At 36.2% G+C, this 17,448-nt stretch overlaps 1 protein-coding gene across 2 annotated transcripts in view; it reads left to right on the top strand.

The window, feature by feature from the left end:
- The first annotated feature begins 4,318 nt into the window (after positions 1 to 4,318).
- TTLL7 (tubulin tyrosine ligase like 7) overlaps positions 4,319 to 17,448 on the top strand; it is a 121,013-nt gene continuing 107,883 nt past the window's right edge. The window contains exon 1 of one of the 2 annotated variants that reach the window (XM_036235616.1): positions 4,319 to 4,575. The gene's annotated coding sequence lies outside the window, so the exon portion shown is untranslated. The remainder of the gene's footprint in view (positions 4,576 to 17,448) is intronic. The other variant, XM_016146098.2, reaches the window with a different exon arrangement.

Here is a 17,448-nt window from a genome sequence, read left to right as displayed (position 1 = left end):
AATTCATATGAAATTTCAAAAGGAAAAGAAAGAACAAACAGAAGTCAGACAAAAAGTATAACAATGGGAAATAGCAAAACTGAACTCAGAGAAAAATGTGTTGCCTTTAATTATGGAAACAGAAAGGTGAAAATAAAGGAATTAAGTACTTAATAAATCCAATAAGATTGATGATAACAAAAACAAAGCAAAAGAAACCTTGAAGAGACAATATTTATAAAAGTCGAAATTATTCAAATAGACAAAATAGTAGAAAAGAATAATAAATTCAAAGACTGATTTTTTAAAAGATCAAAAAACAGTTAAATACCATGTGATCCTGATTAGGAAAAGAGAATGAAATCAAAAGTAGGCATGATTAACAATCTAGATGGGGGAAAAAAATTTAAATCTTTTCTTCAATTAAATTAATTAATTAAAAAACCAATTTGTTAGAAAAGAAATTAAACGAATTCTAAGTAAATATTAAAGGCAACTCTAAAGAACATTTTTAAAAACCTAGAAGAAATAAATACTTTCTTAGGAAAATATATATCACAAATGACACAGAATTACTGAAAACTTGAATAGACCAATTAGTATAGAAGAGATTGGAGAAGTGATTAATGATTTCCTATTGAAAAACTCAGCAGGCAGAGATAGATTCACAGTTGAAATTTTAATCTAACCATTAAAGAATAGATAATTTCAGTGTTATTTAAACTATTATGGGTCTTAGAAAAATATAGAAATTTCTTGAGTTAATTTTATGAATCCAGAATACCTCAAATACAAAAGCCAAAGAAGGAATTCAACAATAACAATTAAAAGTGCAGGCTAATTTCACCTATGACTATAAATGTCAAATGTTTAAATAATATATCAGAGGATATAGTAGAGAAGTGATTCTAAAGAGTAATACAGCATGACAAAACAGGCTGTACTAGAGGAATAAAAGGGTGGATTAATTCCAGGAAGTCTATCTAAATATTGATTTCATTAAAAATTAAAGGGAAAATAACCTGACCATTTTTCAATAGGTGGTGGAAAGATATCAGATAAAAATTAAGCAACCAATGCCAAGGGAAGCCTTAAGCAAAAGAAGGAAATTACTTATATAATAAAGAAAAACCTACTAACAAGCATTATCTCAAACAGTAAAATTAAATATTTCACTTAAAACCAGGGATCAGACAGTCATCACTATAATCGCTTGTATTGGTGATTCTAGCAAATGTAAACACAATAACCAGTATATATAATGGAGATAAAGTTCCTGATGCTGATGATATGCCTATTTTATTAAAAAACTTGAGACTTTTGTGAAAAAACAAATAAGAGAATTTAGTGTGTTGGATGAATACAAAATAAATTGCAGAAATAACCAGTCTCTTTCCATTCAGGCAAAAGCACCTACGAAAAAAAAATGAAAATATTTCACTCGAAAGATGAATGATATGACATAATTTGGTCTAAATTTATAAGAAAGGTGCAGAACATATGTGAATAAAACTATAAAAATATCCTTGGGAAATGTGACAAAATATAAATAAATGGAAAAATCTATTATCATCTTTGATGAAATGACTTGCTGATATAAACATGTCAATTTTCTAAAATTTAATGCATAAATTTAATGCTGTCCTAAGTAGACTCTTAATATCACTGCCCAAATACAGTTATCTTAAATTTAACAATCATCTTCCTCATCCAGGTTCCCTCATTATGACAGGAAATCCTTAGTCAGCTGTGTTTCCCAGGTGTTTAGGAACAGTTTCAACTCATGCTCTACTGTTCTATACTCCTAGTCCAATGATCTTGCCCCTGTACTGGTCATCAGTGTCCTTTATGAGAATATGCCTTTTCTGAGCAGAGCCCTTCGTATTGATGGCAAAGCTGCACAGAGGTTTACAGTAGACTGGGTGAGAGAATGGCCCTCTCTCCAATTTTGTGTCCCCAGGGCCCAAGTAGTACTTCTTAGACCCTCAGGGACCACACCATTCTCTGCATTGCTTTTGACAATTTTCAAAGCCACTGACACAAAATTTTCCTGTCCTCCATTCAGAAACATACACTTCAGTACTGTCAACTTAAACAGATAGCTAGCGATGTTACCAGTCCATCAGGTTTACAACTGATAAGGTACTAAATCACAGTTTGGTCTCAGGTAGACCACCCATCCTTTTTTTTTATACCCCTGTCAACCAGACAGAGAATACTAATTCAAAAGGCATCTTGTCTACTCCAATTCTGTTCCTTTGAAAGTGAACAACTGTGCATGGAGAGAAGAATCACATATTTCTGGGGGTGAGGCCATCCTGGCTCTGATCTCAGCTGCCAGGCTTCCCTGGGGATCTAGTGCCCAGACTCCTCAGCAACACCGAGCTCTGGAGATTTCTGTTGCGCTGGTACTGATGTGTGAATATTTAAAGAGAACATCGACATAATAACAGTGGCACAACATAAGGTAATTTAATTTTATTATTTATTTCTATAAAAGCTTCCTTAAGATGATGGGAAAATTGTTACGACCCCATTTTACTTCTCTAAATTTTGGTAAGGTATATGACATTAAGTTCATTTTAAAGCTCTGAGATTGGAAGAATAATAGTATAAAGTGTAATATAGTAATAACAGTTTAAGTGTAGTATAAAGTACGATATAGTGTAAATGATAGTGAAAAATGATTAATAAAAATGTAATGAAGAATACTACCTCACCCTTAAATGACCCTAATAGTACATTTCTGACATTGATGTTTCTAGACTAGCTCTGGGTGAAGCCTAGCCTCTTCTTTCTGATCCCTGTTCCTAACCAAATGTTGATGTCCACCTTGGATACTTAAGAGTCCCTTTCACCACCGTGAAACCTATTTTTCACAAAGGAAGGATAGACATTCAAGTGCCAAGCATGGATGTGATAAAGCTTAGTGTATATTTCCCAGAGGCTTTCTAGTGGAAAAGCACTAGTTAAAAACTCCAGGTTACAATGCCTGCTTTGCCACTCATAATTGGAGATATGAATCCAGCTCAAATAACTCTGAGTCCAGTTTCTCTACATAAAAAATTATCTGGCAACAATATTATCAATTTCTGTCTTTCTTTCCTTTCTGTACTATAACGAAAACTATATGTTTGTCTCCATCTCCATCGTGGTCTAGGATGAGGCTGTGTAGCTTTGAGGAGGAATTTTCCACTCAAATGGCTAACTTTGTAATCAGCTCTTTGTTCTGCTTCTGTAGACATGCTTGCTGCATAGGCTGAAAGACAGGGTGACCTCGAGATCATCTGAAGACTCACCCTCCCCTTTGCTTGTTCTGTCTAGATAACAGATGCATCCCCCTTTTGCTTGCTCATGGATAAGCCCTATAAAAGTAAGGTTATCCTTGAGCTTGGGGCCCAGATCTTCAGAGGCCTAGCTCTTCTGAGACCTCGGGTGTAATAAACCTGAGTTCTCCAACTTTGAGTGGTGCTTGTTTTCTTGCTGGTCTGATTTTTCTGTAACGGCTTGGGCCAAGGATAACAAAAGTGCTTTCACAAAAATCCAAGGGATGACAGTGTGAGAACTTCTCTGTCGGGTTCTATAAAGTTCATTTCATATAAGGACATGCTTCCCTCCCCATTCCCAAGACACTAATCTCTAAAATGGTGAACCATGACCCTCAAATATTTTTAAAATTTCCTTAATAATCTTTTATAGATTTGTATATGTTTCCTAAATCTTATTTTCCCAACTACTGTGGTTCAATGTTTCAGTAACACTGTGATTCATAACTATCCCTCACTTTCCGATTTCTACAAAGGATGGGGCTTTACTTGATTTTATTTTCTAACTTTCAAGTTAGCCTTCGATAGATACCCTTTCATTCTTTGTTCCACGAAGATGCTAGGATAAAATTGGAGGAACACCTTAAGGGACTCAAGATGCCCGGCTCTGTTTTGTGGTAAGATGAGCACCATGAACTGGTACCATAGATCCCATGGTGGAACAGGAGGTGACACGAACAAGGCTCAGGCCACCTCCCTTCGCATCTTCTTAGGAGGGAACACCACCCAGGCGACACCGCCCAGTCTCCCCAGTTGCTAGGTCCTCTGTTTGCCGCGTTCTAAAGGAGACCCAAGCACGACCAAGGCAAACCGGGAGGAGGGGGGGTGGTGCTCGGAAAAGCCAAAAGACTGTTTTCTGTAAACAGTCAGGAAAGGAAGCCGCTCGCCTGACGGCCCCCGCTGCTCCCAAGACCTCCTTGCGCAGAAGGGGCTTAAAAGTCACCCGGTCCCTGGTTCCTCCCAACCGTCGCCGCCCGACACGCCCTCGGCCTCAGCTCCGCGCCGCACGTCGCGCACCCCCGGTCGCAGCCCATGAATGGTCTAGCCCGTGGGTAGCCACCACCCCTTTCAGCAGCTCCAGCTGCTCCAGCTGCCCGGGGTCGAGCGCCGGAGCCCTAGCGGTGGCTGCACTGGCGGTGGGCGAGCGGAGGGGAGCACCAGACCACCAGCTCAGACTGCGGCCAGGGAGTGGCCGCCCGCGGGAAATCCGGACGCGCGGGAGCCGCCTGCCCCGGGGAGGCGAGGACCCGGGCTGGGGTTCCGCACGGGAGTGAGTACCTGAAGCCCTGACCCTCCTCGAACCCCTTTTACGCCCCCCAGGTCCCTGAAGTCTCGGCCACCCCCCGGGACGGTCTTTGATCTGGGGACCCTGTCCCTCCCGGGAGGGGCAGAACAGGGAGCTGCTGCTGTCAGGCTAATGATTCAGCACCATTTGTGACCCAGAGGTTTGGGCAGAATGGGGGAGGGAGGAGGACGAGGTCAGTTGTGCTCTCACCCCAGTTTCTAGGCTCCAGAACCACCCGGGCGGGTGGGGTCGGGTGGGGTGAACAAGGAAGCTCCCTGCTGGTTTATTCTGAAATTCCGTCCTTTTCACACATCCTGGTTTGAACCTCTCCTGAATGTGCGGCGTGATCTTCAAAGTGTGTCAGATTAGTGTCTCTTTCCAGCATGCGAGTCAAGTCTAGGGCCGTTGTCGCTGTAACTGTTTCTCTACTTCTTGCTGTATTGGATGTCTAATTCATACCATCATCCACTTAATTTTACATCGCATGGCATTCCCCTACTAATGTGTGAGAAGGATGCTGTATCAAAGTTGTCTTGTATTCAGGGTCGTTTGATTGGTCCTGGCATAGGAGGAAAAGATTTAAGGTAGGAAATAATTATTTCAGAGCCGAGGCACTTATATATATTATTTCATTAAATCATCACAGCAACTCAGAACCAAATGTGGCAATTGAGGAGCAGGGAATTTAAATTATGTGCTCTAGGTATTTGAATACAAATCTCCCTGACCCTAAAGCCCATGGATTTTTCAGTGTATTAAGAAGTTTTGCTAAGTGTTCATATATATGGTCTATTGAACATTGATTTAATTTTCATGGGAGTAATCTTAAACAGCAGCAACAGCAGGTTGTAAACTTCCTGTATGTGGAATTATCATTCTTTTAGTATGAAAGTAAGAACATGCTTTGAATTATGTGAAAAAAAACAAACAAAAAAACCCCCCAAAACCAAAAAACATTTTCTTAGGAAGCATATGCCAGAAAATAATATCTGGACAACACTGTTAGCTCATAACAGGAGATGTTCAACACATTTTTGGCAGTGATATATGGTGGATTTTCAAAGGTTGGAGAAATCAATCAGGAAAGTTAAAAAAAAATGTAGATATCTTTCTTTTTAAAACTTTAAGAAAACATTTGCAGTAAGAACAGTTATCTAGTTCATGGGGTGTGCAATTGAACTGCTTTTTGTTGGGTGTGTCACCTCATTATAAGGTAACAGATAAACCCAGACTGATAATGTTATTCTCTTTCTTATGATTCTGTGATTTGCTATAGCAGATAGATGATAATTCCATTTTACAGACTAAGGAACTGAAATACAAAGAAAGTTCAAGATCACCCACCAAGTAAGTGGTGGAATCTGAACAAGCATGGACTCTTACGTGTGTTAAATATGTGTGTTATAGTAAAATGTAGTTCTGTAGAGTAGCAAAATGAATTGATTTGTTTTTGCCCTGTCCTACAGAGTCAACAATTATAGGGACCTTGTGTGTTCCTTCTGCAAAAATAATGGAAGATAGGTTTTTCTTTGTCCCTTGCTTGGTCATTTGATTTGTTTTCATTTATGATTTATGTATTTTCTCTTAAGATATACAGCTCTTGTTAATGTCTCAGGAGACGGGTTGCTATAGTACAAGTGCTCATTATCTCTAAGTGCTGGAATAGTATTTGATGGCAGACAGGAACATAGTCATCGTAGCTCATTGTTTCTAATGTATTGAACCATTTGCATTGGAGAATCTTTTTTAAATTAATGGGGACATTGATAGACTAAAGGCCAGTGCCTAAATAAGGCCGTAAAATGGAGGCACAAATTCATATTTGTTATTCAGACAACACCATAAGCGAAGTATGGTCTTGTAATGAGTCTTAAGTTTGATTCCTAGGAGGTCATTTCTTTTTGTTCTTTATATGGCTGTAGACTATATATATTGTGAATCTTGGTGAGGCATCTTGCAGTACAATCTGTTTAATCCCAAAGGGGACAGCAGAATTGGTATGCATGAGTAAGCAAAAAGAACATCACTGCTATTTCTGTTTTTTAAAGGAAAGTACATGGCCTAGGGATGGAAGGACAGTAGGAACATTTTAAAACAGGCAACACATTTTATTTAGATAACATCACTGAGAGTGTGAAATTAATACCAACTTGGCTTTAGAACTGCATTTTTGCTGCCTCTGTGTTTCTGTCTTTCTCCTCTCTCTCTCTCTCTCTCTCTCTCTCCATTGCCCAATAAATATTGTTTATAGACCATCTAAATCCTTGACTTCAAAGAACTTAGTCTAGTTATAGAAACATTTACTTACACATGAGTAATTAACAAGATAATTAGAATTGGATTAATACCAGAAAAAGGTGATACAAACTTAAGGTGTTATATAATACCTTAATAAGAAGGAGAAATAGTAAAGGCCGGGGTCATCAGAGGTTCGAGAAAGCCTTTCTGGATGGAAGGGAATTAAGTAACTCTGAAAAATGGGGAGGATTTCCACAGGCAAAGAGAAAGCCAGACAAAGAGGTTCAGCTGAGATGCGCACATATACTGTTTGGATACACAGTGACAAATTATGAAGCACCTGGAATATCAGGCAGTGAAATCTGCTCTTTAGCTGGTAATCATAGGGAACTAGGTTTCTAAGTAGGCCAAATTTCTCTTTGGCTGGCTTTGCTCCCATTCTCCATATTCCTTGCTCCAAGTGCCTTTCCAGAAAATGGCATATTTCCTGGGTACTCATATTAAAAGTATTAGTTTTCAACTAAACCCAGAAAAAGTTTTTTTATGCAAGTAAAACGTGTCCTCTTTCAAAGAAGTTTGCCTTTTTAAAAGATTTTCCTCTCCATTACAGGATTATGAACAATTTGGAAATTTTAAGACTATAAAAAGAAAGAAAATCATCATAATCTTACTAACTAAAGTTAACCACTCTTAATATTTTGATGTTTCTTCCACCCTTTTTTCATGCAGTTTTAATCATACTATATGTATTACTTTTTATATATTTTTACATTAAATTTTGTAATATTAATTTTCACTTAATTACAGTTGGACAGTGAACATTTAAAATGCCTACATAATTTTCCACTAAGTTGATTCCTAATCATTGCTCATCCTCACTATATTATTGATAGTAATAAATAACCCTGCGATTAACATGTTTGCTCATGTTCTATATTTTAGAAATTAGTTCCTTAGGATAGAGTCTCAAAAATAAAATTTCTTGATTAAAAGATACGAGTTATTAGTTTGACTTTTCTTATTGAGATATAATTGACATATAACATTATATTAGTTTCAGGTAAAACCGAGTGAGTCAACAGAGAGTCTGTACCCACCCGCGTGTGCTGTGAGACGATGAGAACTGACACTAGGCTTTGCAGTAGAGAAAGATTGGCTATTATATTGTGAATGGTGCTACCCAGTAGAACGGGAAGCCAACGCTCAAAAGCTTAAACTCCTCGATGGTTTAGAGACAAGAGGTTTTATAGAGCAAAAATCATGAGTAATCATGAGTAAGGGGTTTAGAGTCATGGGCTATACAAGCTTTAGCAATCTGATTTATTCAGCTCCTGGTGGCATCCTGTCCAGGTTTATGTGATTATGAGTAGGTAGTTTCCAACAGAAAGAGAGGCCTGTAAGACATCTTGGGATTGTGGGTCAGTGACATTATCTTAAGAGCAGAAAGGAAAGAACAGAGCTATACATTTCATATTTAACAGTTTACATTCTTCTGTTATCTTAAGCAGAGTATAACCTCTGAAGCTTGCTTTATAAGCAGGCCACTGGCCCCAGGGCATGACTACATTCCAGTGTAGCTCTGACTCTTAGCAAGGGCTAATTTAATAATTTTAACTAAAATTAAGCAAAATTCTAATATATCTAGTCTTGTGATTTGCTGTCTGTTTCATATGTGCAGCATAATTATTCGAATATTTGTATGTATTGTGAAATGATTACCACAATAAGTCTGTTTAACATTCATCACTACACATAATTGCAAAAAAATTTTTTTTCTTGTGCTGCTTAGTTTGGTTATTTTTGTAAGTTTTGAAACTCCACTGAATTCTGTGTATTCTCTTTGGAACAGTTACATGTTAATTATAAGATATTTGCATGTTAATAATAACATTCAACCCTGTCTGGCTCCTCAGATTCCTCTTTCAGGCCACCTCTTCTTTTGAGGAAAAAGACTCCTTAAATCCTGGGGGCTGGGTCCACTGAGGAAAGAAGATATAAATAAAGTTGGAGAACAGGTTTGGTGAGAATGAGCAAGAGTTTATAGTTAGAGAAGGGACTTAAGTGATAGACTACTTTCTGGTCCTAATCTTGTATTTGTACCCCCCCCCCCCCCCGCCCCTGTCTCCACCCACACCGCCTGGAGGACATCTATCTCTTTCAAACTTCAGCTTCTATCTCTTCCTCTGTCTGCTAGTAAAACATATGAACTCACTCTTGCACTCTAATTTGGAGAATCCATATAGGTGAGGGCAGGTTTCCAGATCTCCTAGTTCTGAGCAGAAGGCCTGGTTACAGGTACAAGAGTATGTGGTGGACACTGAAGACACCACTCCCATCCTCCATGTACATTGCCAGAGATGGCCTTTGATAACAGCAGCTACTGGAAGACACATAACATTCCCACTGTCCCCTCCAGGCTCGCCTCTGCCTGTTCCCAGTATCCTCCATTGGAGGAAATTTCCCTCATGGAGGAGAGAAGCAGTGCCTCAGTTTCCTCCACCAGTTGTAGGGTCATATGACATTACCTCCTTAGACAAGCACATTGCCAAGTCCCAGGATCTCACCTGAGCTTTGTCCTTGTCCCACCCCCACCCTCTTTGGGAAGCTACTGGCTGAAGTAAGGAGGCTGTTAACTCTCTGAGGACAAGTGGAAGGGGAGGCAGGGGATATGAACATGTCTTGAGGGCATAAGGAGGCTGCAGAGAGGCAGGTTCTTATAATATGCAGTCCTCCGAAACCTGAAAGGAAACAGTAAAAACTGAACCCTTGCATTACAAACCAAGAAGAGGGCCCCCTTTGCAGGATCTGATAGATGATTTCTAGTGTAGGCTGGACATTGAGGTAGGCAGAATGTTTTGGGCAGAATTTTCCCTGTGCTTAGTTGGGACCTATTATTTAAAACTGTTTGCTTAAGCTTTTAGAAGGTGGTAAATCTATTTCCATTCTTTTCAGGCATTATTTGTCAAAGGTGAACTGTGCTTAAACCAACAGTTTCCCTAGGGCTAAGTTAAAGTTAAAAACTTTAAATACGTTTGCCTATTTATTCTCCACTATTTCTTATGTTAGTTTCCATTTAACATTTATCTGCTGACATTCTCCTGCCTATAGTACATATAGTAGTTGACAAAACCAAGGTACTGGGATTGTTAGGTTCTGGAAATGTGATAAATAAATTTTTCTCTTTTTTCTTTTATTTTTAACTTACAAACAAGTGGTCGGCCTATGTTTCCTTGACTCCTTTGAAGGTTTAGTGTTAGGTGGTTGAATGGTCACTGAGTCTCTTTTGGGGCTGACCTAAAGATCTCTGAGAACTCCTTTCCTTTGAAATTGAAGATATCCTTGGTCCACTGGGTATGCTGAATTATCCACATTACTTGATTTTTCTAAATTGGTTGTGACACCCAAGCTTTCAGACGTCTATGTTATTTTGTTCCTCTGCTTAGCCCAGTGAAATGGGACATTATGTTTGACAAAGGATTATTTTGAACATTTCTCTCTTTTACCTACTACTTTGCAAAGTCTGAACTGGTGCCAAATCTAATTCAAGAAGATGGCAGTAGCTGTTTTTATAAAAGTTCTCCTCTCTCTTCCATTAGTGTTTTTGCAGCAAAGCTGACTTTTGAAAGTAAATTGAGTATTTGTAGATTTGGAAGATGGATCAGCAGTAATTCAGATAGCAGCTTCAAGATTATTTCAAGGCTTGATTTTAAAATTTTAGAATTTTAGGGCTGCTTAGATACACATCTCATGTACGGTACCATCTTTCTTTTGTAAAAGAAGTGGCCCACTTAAAATTTATTTGTGTAAAATCTGCTTTAATTGATGTGGTCCTAATACTGCGTTTCACTGGCTTTGTGGTATGAGTAGTCATACCTGTAGAGTATGGTAGGAAATGTCAACAAATGTGGATATACTTTGAATCATTGAATTTGATGGAAAAATTTTTATGTGTAATTTTGTCATCACTATTATTTAAAATCCACATTTTCAAGGTGCTTAATTAATAAAACCTGTAACAGTATGTGACATTCATAGTGATTGCCAAAAAATCAGGACAATAATTTTAGCACACATCTTAAAGTTATATTTAGAATCAGTCAGTCTGCAGTTACCCAACAAATATATGCTAGTTACTCTATGGAAAGTAAAGAGAAATTGAACACTTTCTATAATCAGCTTACTGTATGTGAAACCAGATGGAGGCATTTTCATTTAGGTTTAGGTTTGATCACATCCAAGATGATAATATTTAGTTACTTAGCATCTCTCAATCTAGAATCCTAAAGGTTGGCAGACATTATTTTCTCCATCTTAACAGTGTGAAAAATCGAGCGGGTGGGAGGGTGGGACCAGTGTTGGGAGAAGAAAACAGGCAAAATTTTCATGAAGAATCAAAGTAGGATTAGAAATTGGTCTACAGCTGCCTTTATTAGAAACTAATTTTGACACTAGCAGCTAGTATTTGCTGTTATGTATTAACATGAGGGTACCCTTTATTAACTTATTAGTTTTGATGGTTTTAGTTCTTTTAGGGTACTTGTCAAATTTATTGAATACTTTCTCCAATCTCTGACATCTACTTTTCATCCACCTCTACTTCCCCCTTGTTCAATATACACACATTTCAACACATTTTTTTTGGAAAATTGAAGCAAATTATTTCTGGAACTTTCTGCAGAAATTAAAGGCAAATAGACGTTTTAAATATTAAGGAAAATTTTGAGGAGGCATCAGGGATTCTTAAAATCAAGTGGATTGTATATATGTGGAAAAGCTTTTTCACTTGTCAAAAATCATTGCCGAAAGAGCATTTTTGGCAGAAAGTAAAGTTCACTGCTACATATGTTAGGGGGTTGTCATTTTGGAATAGGAGGTATTTTCTTTTGAAAAAATTTATCTCAGTACATATGTCAATAGCTATTTTCATCCTTGACTAAGGAATTAAAGGCTAAGTATGTTCTTCATTAGTTATAGTATGGCATATTTACTTACATAATGTGCTTGGGAGTGTATCTGTGAATTTTGTTTTCAAAATCCATAAGGAACCAGAATAATAAACATAGGAGGGATTGAAGGTCCTAAAATGTAGCCTCTATTAGAAACAAAATTAAGCACATATACTCAGCAATATCTATGAATATAGAGACTTATATCTCCAAGTAAAATTACCTAATGGTAGTCTGACCTTCTTGATATAACTACATATTCTGCTAATATTAAAGTGATTATTATGTTTTCTGGAAGAAAAAAGGAATAACTTTTTTCAGAGTAGTATAAAAATATTGTGATTTATGTAATTATTTGGGTGATCTCTGGCATTTTGTAGGTATTACATAAATGCAACTTTTTCTTAAATTTAATATTTTGTAGCATGGGTTATTGTTTATATAATTTTTTACTGCAATAAAAGATACGTATATGAAATTTACACCGTTAAACATTTTTAAGTGTACAGCTCAGTAGTGTTAAATTATTCACATTGTCAGTGAAACAGACTTACAGAACTTTCAGATCTTGCAAATCTGAAATATTTTGTGTTTTTTTTTTGTATTTTCTTTTGAGTAATTATAAATAATATTTCATTTTAAATTTGTTTCCATTTCTTTTTTGTCATTATACAAAAGTTTGTGTGTTTAGCTCATATCCTGAAATCTTACTGAATTCACATTTTGTATCTAAGATTATATATAGATCCTTTGAGGTTTTTTTGTAGACAATAATGAGTTTTTTTTTTATGCATTGGCGATAATGTCATCTGCAAACTAAGACAATTTTCTTTCTTTCTTTCTAATGTATATGCCTTTAATTGAGTTTTCTTGCCTTATTACAATGTCTAAAACTTCGAGTATTGTGCCAAGTTAGAATGGTGAGAGTAGACATCCTTGCCTTGCCTAGTTCCCAATCTTAGAGGAAAATTATTCAGTGTTTTACTATTAAGTATGAAGGATGAAGTAATTTAGAATATTTTATCAAGATTTAACTCTAAGAGAGTTCAAGAAATATTTGTATTACTGTCCTTTGATTTTGATTATTGTAAATGGCTTTTCTTTTGTACTTTTCCCCAGTATTTATTGAGGTATAATTCACATATAGTGACATATACAACTTATGAGTTTTTAGAAGATTTTGGTAAATAGCATTGCACATATGTAGTTTGTATTAGTATGGATATTCAAGATGAGATAAAAAAGAATCTGAGAATATCAACGAGAAAAAGATACAATGACATGAGTTAGGGGAGACACAGCTTACAAAACCTATTTTCTGAAATCCTGCATTGCATATTTATTAGAGCTGGTCCCACATTTAATACTGATTTTTCTATCTTCCAGGCAAAGAGGAAAACACAAAAAGTTTAATGATTAATGGAAAAGCTCATCTATGAGAAAACAAACCAATTGCTTAAGAGGAACAAAGTTGTTCCTGTATAGAATCCAGAGTGAAATTTCTGCTATAATTTCTTTTAAAGTGGATGCGATATAGTGTAATGCAAAATGTCCACAGTGTTGTTATAGTGAAATTCAGCAATGTTTGTTGGGGTATTTTTATTTTTTCATAGTATCCGCTAATATAGGCCCAGGGTATGGCTCTGTGCTTTTGAGAGAAATAAACTCTCAAGATCTGATTATTTTCTTCTTTAACAAATGAGAAGAATATTTGCCTTGAGAGCATTGTGATGTAGGTAAAAATCACAGTAAATGCTCAATAAATTATAACTGTTCTTTTTCTTAAAGCAGTTCCGTTAGGGTGTGTGTGACCAGCAATGTGGTGTGACCCAGGAATGGATGTTACAGTGTCTCAAAGAAGGAAGGTTTTGCATGGTTTAGGAATTTCTTCATACTTATTTTCTTACTTGAGATTTCCTGGAAATTACCTGCTATTATTTGTTTTCAGTCAAGTAAAGAATCCTGTGCTTTGAGAGTCTGCTGGGCTGAGTAATAGGAGTTTCCTAAATATATGTATCAAAAAAAAAAAAAAAAAAAAAAGCCAGAGTACCTCTGCACTAAAGTGAGGTAAAAGAATGTTAGACACATTTTAAAACTTCCTCCAAAATCAATTTTGCGTTTATTCCAATACGCAGAAGAGTGGGTGATGGAAGTTTCAAACTTCTGGCATGAAATGGGACTCCAAGTGTCCATTTCAGCTAGTGCAGTCTTATTTACAAATACAAGAGGCAGAGCTACCACCTTAACCTCTCTTAATATATTCTTTTTCTAGAGTGTGTTTTAAACCATCGGTCAAGTCTCTATCAAGGTAAAGAAAAAAAAATTGGGGTTCGATAAATTCTCATTTAGTAAAAGTTGAATTAGGCCCTCGACTGTTTTTAAGCAGAGGAGTAAAATTAGTTTGTAGTAATTGCTGAGCATTCCAGAGGGTTGGCATGCTTCATTAGCAGTTTCTTAAAGTCAGCTATCAGAACAATGTAATGGGTGTTTGATTTTTAAAAATATTTTGAGTCTTGTGCTGTGTGCAGGCTGCTGAGTATGGTCTCCTCTCTGTTACAAGTGCTCACAAGAGAAAGAAGGGCCTAGATATTTCCTGTCCAAACTAACTCAGTGCAAAGGTCATAGTCTTAGGTTGGAGTCAATTAGGTACTTTTAATATATGTGAAACTAATGATTGAATTAGAGTCAAGTTTATATCCTAGCCCCATAACTCTTGAAATGATATGTAACTAATTTTGATAATAATATAGCTAAATACCTTTCATACCACAAATTTCTATTTTCATCAATGCCAGATTAGAGGTTTCATGTTTAAATAAATACCCATTTACTTATAATATATAAATAATATAACATTATATAATAATTAATATTTTTAACATTGCGTTATATTGTATATTAAAATAATATAATAAACTATAATTCATATTTACATCTCCTCTAAATACCAAAACACATCTTGCTTTATTGGAACACCTTCTGGTATAATTTTGACTTAAACTTATCTTTAAAAAATGAGTTATAGAATGAGTTACAAAAATCAATTATAAAAATATTTAAATTTTAAATATTAGATTTCACCACCTACTTATTAGTCTTGCTTCTATGGTTGACATTAGTAGTTTCTCATAGGAAAACTAGATGAATGTTTGATTTTTGGCAAAGGGCTTTTCTTCTTTATAATGTGTAGAATCTTCATACGCCATTCTATAGGGTAATTAAAAGTGGTTTTCTTCCTTCCTCCGTCACGACCTCTCTCTCCATCCTTTCCTTTCTCCATTCCTTCCTTCTTTTCTATGACTATAATTTATGTCCCATTTGAGCTTTAGATATGGTTCTGTTTTAGGGACCCTTTGTTAATGCGAGTCCTCTAATTTGTGGGTTCTTGTTTGTGAGGAGAGAGTTAAGGGGACTAGGAAGATGAAAAAGAAAAGCTTTTCTGGTTCATATAGTCTCCTGGGAACATTTGTAACTCTATCTCCCTTTCTGACTGGCGTCTGCATCATTTTTATCCTGATGGTCTACTTACGCGGCTGCTTCAGATTCCATAATAGATTAAGTATTATTATTTTAACTCTGTGATGTTTAATTACGTATTTGGTAGGTGAGATAGACGTTATATAAAACCGAATGGACTAACTTGAGGAAAACAGGAAATTCATTGCTTGGTTATAGGCAACCAGGAGGAATTATACTCAAAGTACAAACTAAATATTTAGCATAATGTAGGCGAAATAATCATATAACTCTTGTCAATGGAATTAAATGAATAAGGAAAACATTGCTGTCTTCTAAAAACATACCTAAATTGTCCAGTCTTGGGACTACATTTTGGCTTTGCAAATTATTTCTTGCATCTCCTCTCACTGACCCTTTTTTCTGGACTGAAAGAACCACGTTTAAGTTGAAATTCAAATGTAGCAAACTCTGAGTTTTGTTTACTTCCATTCCTTCTGATTGTGCTCCAAGAGGAAATACTTGGCTTATGACTGATGCTTTACCCTCTTGGACATCATCAGAACTATAGATGCTGCAGCCTGTTTTTGCCTGAGATGAATCAGCGATGCTGTCTGCCAGTCTGCTCTAACCACGTTGACTGTTGACTCTAATAGCTGGGCATGTAGTGTTAAGTGTAGCTGCATCATAAAGTCGTTTGCTCTGTGCAAAAACTTGAAACAAAAAAGTGGTAGGTGATTTTTTTTTTCCACCTTTTAAGATTATATAAGTTTGAGGGTTAACTTTGCATAAAAACTGGCAGAATTTTTCACATGTATTCCTAAAATAGATTTTTATGGAGCACAATCTCTGGCATGCTTCCAATTTTAATTCTTATTTCTATCCTATTGCAATTTAAAGTAGCTTTCTTTTAATGCTAAATAGTTTTAGTTCTATTTTAAATGTATATATTTTTTCCATACTAACTGGTTCTTAACTATATACAGTGAATATCTGTTAAATGTGTTCTTTAGATCACTGTGATAATATTGGACTTTTGTCTGTTTTCTACTAGCTTTCATAAAATGAAAACAAACCACAACTTAGTGTATTTTATTTGGTAAGCATTCAATAAATGTTTAGTTAAAAAGCAAGTATAGAAACAGGAATTGGAAAAGTCAATTTAATATTAAAATAGATAAAGCTGCTATAAGCAATGTAGGCTAACCCAGTAGAACTCCTTTCAAAGTTTGTCTTCCTTCTTCCATGTACTCTTTTGCAGGGCAGAGTATCATTTAGACTAGGTGTAGATAAAACAGATATTAAAGTAACTCTAATGGTAATTTGTGATTATTCAGGAAAATGGAAGGCGTGCCTCATTTCTCATTCTTAATTTATGTTTTGTATCACCAAAATTTTATAAGCAAAATAATGGAGAACTGCTGTATCTAATGTAAAAAAATTAAGCTCCACTATATATCAGGCTCTATGTTTTGTTCATATTGCTCAGAGAGACACCTCCCTTTCCAATAAAGAACTTCAAAGCAGATGCTTTAAAAATATGATGCAGTATGGTAGATGTTAATTAACAGTGATGATACACAAACAGAAGGACAGGTAATTCTGCTTAGGAGATAGAAGAAAAGAGGGGACAACTAAACTGCCGGAATGCTGGGTAGTGAAGAAAAACATCCGAGATTAGGGAAAAACACAAGGAAGTGTCACGAATTAGAAAATGAATAACATTTTCAGGATTGTTTTTTTTTAATCTCATGGTTTTATCTCTAGCTAGAGTATCTTTTAGACATATTTGGTTGCATCTCATGGTAAAAAATACAATTTACTTCTTACCAAAGTACAAACACATACACATGTGTGTGCGCATATGCATGCACGCACGCCGCACACACACACACACACACACAGAATGTATGTGTGTGTGTGTGTGTGTGAGAGAGAGAGAGAGACAGACAGACAGAGACAGACAGAGAGAAACTGAGTCTCAGTTTTCTCAATTGTAAAATGGAAGTAATAAAGCAATCTATTAGGACTAAATGAAATAACATCTGTTTAAACAGTGGTTCTCAAACTTGGCTGTACATTTAATCATGTGGGAGCTTTAACAAATTTCTATGTCTAGGCTGCATCTCAGGCCAATTAAATTGGAATGTTTGAGGCTGGGACTCAGCCATCAGTATTTTTTTTTTTCTTTTCTAAAATTTTATACTCCTTGAATAGC

The sequence above is a fragment of the Rousettus aegyptiacus genome, unplaced genomic scaffold (genome assembly GCF_014176215.1).
Source record: "Rousettus aegyptiacus isolate mRouAeg1 unplaced genomic scaffold, mRouAeg1.p scaffold_m13_p_1, whole genome shotgun sequence".
NCBI classification, from domain to species: Eukaryota; Metazoa; Chordata; class Mammalia; order Chiroptera; family Pteropodidae; genus Rousettus; species Rousettus aegyptiacus.
This window is presented reverse-complemented; position numbering and strand designations above follow the sequence as displayed.